Source organism: Argopecten irradians, chromosome 8 (genome assembly GCF_041381155.1).
Source record: "Argopecten irradians isolate NY chromosome 8, Ai_NY, whole genome shotgun sequence".
Lineage (NCBI taxonomy): Eukaryota > Metazoa > Mollusca > Bivalvia > Pectinida > Pectinidae > Argopecten > Argopecten irradians.
The window spans coordinates 1,942,082-1,949,567 of record NC_091141.1 but is presented as its reverse complement, the minus strand read 5'-3'; the positions used below and the strand labels follow the sequence as shown (position 1 = coordinate 1,949,567).

General features: G+C 37.3%; 1 long non-coding RNA gene across 1 annotated transcript; it reads right to left on the bottom strand.

The window, feature by feature from the left end:
* Positions 1-2,228: 2,228 nt before the first annotated feature.
* Positions 2,229-3,708, bottom strand: LOC138329076 (uncharacterized). Its single transcript, XR_011209402.1, has 2 exons — positions 3,238-3,708; positions 2,229-2,468 (listed from the first exon to the last, which is right to left on the bottom strand). It is a non-coding gene; the product is annotated as an uncharacterized lncRNA (long non-coding RNA).
* Positions 3,709-7,486: the final 3,778 nt, after the last annotated feature.

The following is a 7,486-nucleotide window of genomic DNA, read 5'->3' as shown; positions in this document are numbered from 1 at the left end:
GCTTCTACCTGATTTACCTACGGTTACGTAAGCTGCCATAATGGCTTCTGTCACTGCCCAGATTGTATCGTCTGGTCCAACGACTTAAAGGTGTGTCTGTACACTTAGATCCGTCAAGTTATTATCACCAGTTTTAGTACCATTCAATTATCTTTTACTTGAAAAATCAGTCTTGACACACACTTTCGAAAAGTGCAGGATACATAACCGTTAAAGTGAATAGTCGGGCAAAGGAAACCAGTCTAAATGCGTTCTTTGGCCTTCCAAAAGTCATTGTATACCATAATGATGGTCAAGTTCTGCTTACGGTGTCCAGTTTTGACCATTGAAATTTTGGGGAAGCCCCGTGTAAATTTAGCACAGTTCTAAATATAAATTCTCCAAACTCTTTGAAAACGAGGCTGCGTGGAAATGTCAACATGGACATGTGTTTCTCAGTCGTGTCGGTTTCGTTTCGTGTGATAAACCACTAATGCGGTATGCAAATTGTTGTTTTGAGATGATACATTTGATGCAAATGAAGTATTCTTACATTAATGACAATGCTTTGTAATCATTTTTCGATAAAAGCATCTTGTACATGGAAATCGACACAAATATTCGGCCGATGCAGAGATGGGGCCCCGGCAAGGGGCAATTATTGCAGCATAGCATTCGTCGTATTTTACATCAACCGAATCATGAAGGTTAAATACAAATAATCGTAACATAATTTCCCATTTAAAACCACACGAAAACGTTCCATAGAACGTCCATGCATGTAGCTGTCAAAGATGTGAAAATAAATTAGCTCATACATAGATATTTTACAAGTACAATATATGTGTTCAATTATTCGTGTAGTTTTTTGCAGAGATTTAATTAAATTATCTATGTCTCTGGTTGTTTTTTTTTTTTTTTTTTTTTTTTTTGTAAACAATATTTGAGTTCTGGAGAGAGATGACATGAATGTCCAGCTGGAAGGAAAGAAACTTTTATGATGTATATGTATCGTACAATGTATATATGTAAACGTACATTCCATGTAGCTGCTATAGAATTACAACTAGGAAATTCTCTCAAACATTGATAATATTTAATTCTTCACATTCATGTAGGCCTATGCTGTGAGAATTAACACATCATATATATTTCCAGAAAACATATAGGCCTACATGTATGTTACTTTCCTTTTCTGTTGTTTCCTGTTCTTTTTTGTGCTCTGGAGAAAAAGATGATTGAGTTGAAGAAAAGTAATTAATTAAGAGAAATGTGTACCACAGTACTTTGTATGTAGCCGAGGGGTTCTATACTGTTTTAATAGTCCAGTAATTAATAATTAAATTGAAAATTTCAAAATTAAGATGAAATTGTAAATTCCATTTTTGAATGAAGTGGTTCCCCTCCTTTGAGAGTACACAGTGTGTACCTGTATACCCTTTTTGGTTTTTAGGAATAATACCTGAATAGGAACCTGAAATAACATGACAATCAATCAGGTATGTGTGTGTTGGGGGGTGGGGGTGGGGGGCTAAAAGACAGAAGAATCATGAGGTTGGGAAGTTGTAACTTGAGTGGGGGGTTGAAATATAGAAGAAATAGCTACAGATAACTGGAAGTGGAAGGGTGCTTTATCATTGATCTGGTCATTGCATATTTGGGGTTTACATGGCTTTTTTTTTTTGGTTATTTAGTCTCATTGATTTTGGAGCAACTTTGAATCCATATGGTACTGTATATCTTTCTTTTTTCCATGTGTAGCTATTCTTCTGTATTTCACCCTCCGCCCAAGTCACAACTTCCCAATAGGTACCACTTTTTTGTTTAGAACTCAAATCAAAGACAGATGTACATAGTACTACATACTACATTTTAGTCTATGTGTTTGTAATCACTGTTACTACAGTATTAATACATAAATGGTCTATGTACAAGTTACACATAGACAATAAATGTGAAATTTGGTTCAGACAAAAAGATTTTTAACATTTCAGATAACTTGCTAGTTTTATGGTTTTATTTATATGTTGAGTCTACTCTCTTGTAAAGTAGAATTTAGAAATCCTAAGACAATGTTATCTATATTGCTATATGTAAAAAAAATCCTTATATTTTAAAAGTAATTGAAAAGCTATCTCACAAGCCCTGACAAACAAATGGGCAGGCATATGGATGCAAGAATTATAATCACTGGATCTAGAGGACTAATATAAACAAATATTTCTACAAAGTTAAACAATGAAAAAGTATTGCATCATAATTTTATTTAATGATTACAGTTGAAAGGAACATTTAATAAATTAATACTGTTTAAATGTTCTGTTCATGATCTTCTAGGTCCATATTGGAAAAGTTTACTTTCAAGAGCACTCAAATCAACATTCTTCAGTCTTCATATGATGCTAATTGTATGTATATGTATACATACACTTGTATACAGGTCCAAGGGATGAACTTTCTGTATTCATGTCACTATGCATGCATGGTGCCTGAAAAAAAGAACCAGCAATTTTTTATATCTGTTGAATATGACAAAAATTGAAATGATCAATTTCAAATATATATAAATGAATAAATGTAGGTTCATTCTACAGGTTTTTTTTTTTATTTTAGAGAAAACATTTTATAAGTTGTGAATGTGTCACTGATGCATTTGATAGAATCAAATATTGTTTCAAAAAAGATACAAAATTCATTATCTATAGTTCCAACAAAAATTCAGAATAATTATAAATGATACATGGCTGCAGTACATTTCAACTCTGTAAAGTTTGTCATATACACATGAACCAGGTACAGTTGTAATAAATATACAAACACTATTTATTATTATGACCAGAAATAATATTGTATGTGTCCTCCAAATATATCTAAAGAACAAGCTAAAACCTACATGTACATATATATGTATATGTGTATATCAGAACATATACAATACAATTTTACCAATTAACCTACAATGTAAATCCTATATACAATGTATGTGTATAACACTACCAGAACATGTACAGAACAAAAATTTACAAATTAAAAATCTATAAATATATACATCAGAACTGTATGAATTGACCGGTAGCATACAGGGCATTCATTACCCCTAAAGAGGCCCCACTAAAGAACCGCTATTTACCCCAGGGTTACGTTTTACGCGATTGGGGAACAGGTATGAAACATGTGACCATATGTGACCACTCATTTATGAAAAAAATACTGCTAGGGACTATTTACATAATGATCAAAATACGAAGACTCACTCACAATCAGCTGAGCAGGGAGTACCGGGTACGTAGTAGGCCTAGGTACGTACAGTAGCGGTCCGGAGCCGCGTGCTCGTTTGAACTGTTCTCTTCACTATAACAAGTTGTATTAACACTCTCCATGCGTCGTAATGTTTACCGAGTCAGTTGTTGGGATTGTCGCTGCTCCATTGCCTTTCCTTTCGCATTTTAGGTGAGTCAGTTGGTTGTTTTGGCGGAAACATTTTGGTTCAAAACTACGGTAGCCATGTTTTGTTTACTACGGAGAGTGGTGGGTGTTGCGCATGCGTTAAGATTGAACTGCACTCTTAGCCGTCCGGGAGGACTTTTAGGATTCCCATAGATATTATTATTTTCTTCGCATGTACAGCGATTTTGACGGAAAGTTTTATTTTTCTAATTCATAAGAAATTATACCGGATATATTAATACCATTTTTACCGATTTTACAGTCACTTGCCCGACTATTCGCTTTAAGACCTGTATTAATGTGATAGCTTAAGGATTATAAATTTCCACATACAGAGATCGAAATGATGAATTCTTATGACATTATTTCCAAATGAAGAGAAGACAAATCTCTTTTGTCTACAAGTTGTTGTGTTTATATTGAAAGATAGCTTCAATGTAATGGGTGACAATCACATGGCGTATGCCATATTTATTATTTTTCAGAGTCCTTTGTTTCATAATTAAATATTGTAATAGAAATATAGGTAATGGATGATGTCTTTGTACTGAAATAAGTGTAGTTATTTATAAACAGAGGGCGGAATCTGGGTAAAAAGTCTGAGGTCTTCGTACTAAAGTAAGTGTAGTTATTTATAAACAGAGGGCGGAATCTGGGTAAAAAGTCTGAGCACTTGTTAGTTTCTATTGCCTTCACTCTGTATGATGGAACAATGGCCATATTAGTAGTACTGTGTTGGTGCCTGTATGATGGAACAATGGCCATATTAGTAGTACTGTGTTGGTGCCTGTATGATGGAACAATGGCCATATTAGTAGTACTGTGTTGGTGCCTGTATGATGGAACAATGGCCATATTAGTAGTACTGTGTTGGTGCCTGAATGATGGAACAATGGCCATATTAGTAGTACTGTGTTGGTGCCTGTATGATGGAACAATGGCCATATTAGTAGTACTGTGTTGGTGCCTGAATGATGGAACAATGGCCATATTAGTAGTACTGTGTTGGTGCCTGTATGATGGAACAATGGCCATATTAGTAGTACTGTGTTGGTGCCTGTATGATGGAACAATGGCCATATTAGTAGTACTGTGTTGGTGCCTGTATGATGGAACAATGGCCATATTAGTAGTACTGTGTTGGTGCCTGTATGATGGAACAATGGCCATATTAGTATACTGTGTTGGTGCCTGTATGATGGAACAATGGCCATATTAGTAGTACTGTGTGGGTGCCTGTATGATGGAACAATGGCCATATTAGTAGTACTGTGTTGGTGCCTGTATGATGGAACAATGGCCATATTAGTAGTACTGTGTTGGTGCCTGTATGATGGAACAATGGCCATATTAGTAGTACTGTGTTGGTGCCTGAATGATGGAACAATGGCCATATTAGTAGTAGTACTGTGTTGGTGCCTGTATGATGGAACAATGGCCATATTAGTAGTACTGTGTTGGTGCCTGTATGATGGAACAATGGCCATATTAGTAGTACTGTGTGGGTGCCTGTATGATGGAACAATGGCCATATTAGTAGTACTGTGTTGGTGCCTGTATGATGGAACAATGGCCATATTAGTAGTACTGTGTTGGTGCCTGTATGATGGAACAATGGCCATATTAGTAGTACTGTGTTGGTGCCTGTATGATGGAACAATGGCCATATTAGTAGTACTGTGTTGGTGCCTGTATGATGGAACAATGGCCATATTAGTAGTACTGTGTTGGTGCCTGTATGATGGAACAATGGCCATATTAGTAGTACTGTGTTGGTGCCTGTATGATGGAACAATGGCCATATTAGTAGTACTGTGTTGGTGCCTGTATGATGGAACAATGGCCATATTAGTATACTGTGTTGGTGCCTGATGATGGAACAATGGCCATATTAGTACTGTGTTGGTGCCTGATGATGGAACAATGGCCATATTAGTAGTACTGTGTTGGTGCCTGAATGATGGAACAATGGCCATATTAGTATACTGTGTTGGTGCCTGAATGATGGAACAATGGCCATATTAGTAGTACTGTGTGGGTGCCTGTATGATGGAACAATGGCCATATTAGTAGTACTGTGTGGGTGCCTGTATGATGGAACAATGGCCATATTAGTAGTACTGTGTTGGTGCCTGTATGATGGAACAATGGCCATATTAGTAGTACTGTGTTGGTGCCTGAATGATGGAACAATGGCCATATTAGTATACTGTGTTGGTGCCTGAATGATGGAACAATGGCCATATTAGTATACTGTGTTGGTGCCTGTATGATGGAACAATGGCCATATTAGTAGTACTGTGTGGGTGCCTGTATGATGGAACAATGGCCATATTAGTAGTACTGTGTGGGTGCCTGTATGATGGAACAATGGCCATATTAGTAGTACTGTGTGGGTGCCTGTATGATGGAACAATGGCCATATTAGTAGTACTGTGTGGGTGCCAGTATGATGGAACAATGGCCATATTAGTAGTACTGTGTTGGTGCCTGTATGATGGAACAATGGCCATATTAGTAGTACTGTGTTGGTGCCTGTATGATGGAACAATGGCCATATTAGTAGTACTGTGTGGGTGCCTGTATGATGGAACAATGGCCATATTAGTAGTACTGTGTTGGTGCCTGTATGATGGAACAATGGCCATATTAGTAGTACTGTGTGGGTGCCTGTATGATGGAACAATGGCCATATTAGTAGTACTGTGTGGGTGCCTGTATGATGGAACAATGGCCATATTAGTAGTACTGTGTTGGTGCCTGTATGATGGAACAATGGCCATATTAGTAGTACTGTGTTGGTGCCTGTATGATGGAACAATGGCCATATTAGTAGTACTGTGTGGGTGCCTGTATGATGGAACAATGGCCATATTAGTAGTACTGTGTGGGTGCCTGTATGATGGAACAATGGCCATATTAGTAGTACTGTGTGGGTGCCTGTATGATGGAACAATGGCCATATTAGTAGTACTGTGTTGGTGCCTGTATGATGGAACAATGGCCATATTAGTATACTGTGTTGGTGCCTGTATGATGGAACAATGGCCATATTAGTAGTACTGTGTGGGTGCCTGTATGATGGAACAATGGCCATATTAGTAGTACTGTGTGGGTGCCTGTATGATGGAACAATGGCCATATTAGTAGTACTGTGTTGGTGCCTGTATGATGGAACAATGGCCATATTAGTAGTACTGTGTGGGTGCCTGTATGATGGAACAATGGCCATATTAGTAGTACTGTGTGGGTGCCTGTATGATGGAACAATGGCCATATTAGTAGTACTGTGTTGGTGCCAGTATGATGGAACAATGGCCATATTAATAGTTCTGTGTGGGTGCCTTGGAATAAACTGAGTTGTCATAGTACTATCAATCATTGTGTCTATGTATCTTCCCCAAACAATCTGGTCATCTAGATCATAACACTAGACACTTCAACACATTGGTAGTTAAAGCAAGGGACAATATTGGTTAGGACCAAGAGCTAATAATCATACAATATATTATCATCTTAAAAGTATGTATTGGAATTCCCAAGACAACTGATTACAGGTATTGTGTGAATATGTACTACCCAATATGATGTACAATCGGTGATATTTACGAGGGTGAAAGAGAGGTTAATATCTACAATTTCTGAAGTACAACAAGCACCTGTTGATCTGAGATCAATACTGTGTAGGAAGGCCTTATAAAAATGATCTGTCACTTCTTCACGGTAACAAGCTGCCATTACTGTGACTGTGACTAGCATCTGTTGTAGATCTGCAAGTCAACATATAGTTAGGATCGATAACCAATGGTTCCTTTAAGGTTAATGGATAATTGTATAATGACCTCCACTTACTTTACAATCTCTATAATCTACATGCCTCCCCCACTCTATAACTACCCCACATTTACATGGAAACATTTCCCCCTCCCACAAAACATATGTATCGGCACCCACACTGCCTCTCCCTCCCCAATTATAGATTACACTTGCCTCAAAACATTCTCTTTTCCAGCTCCTTACATTTTGCTTTTCAGCATTCCATGTGTTAATGCTGAAAATT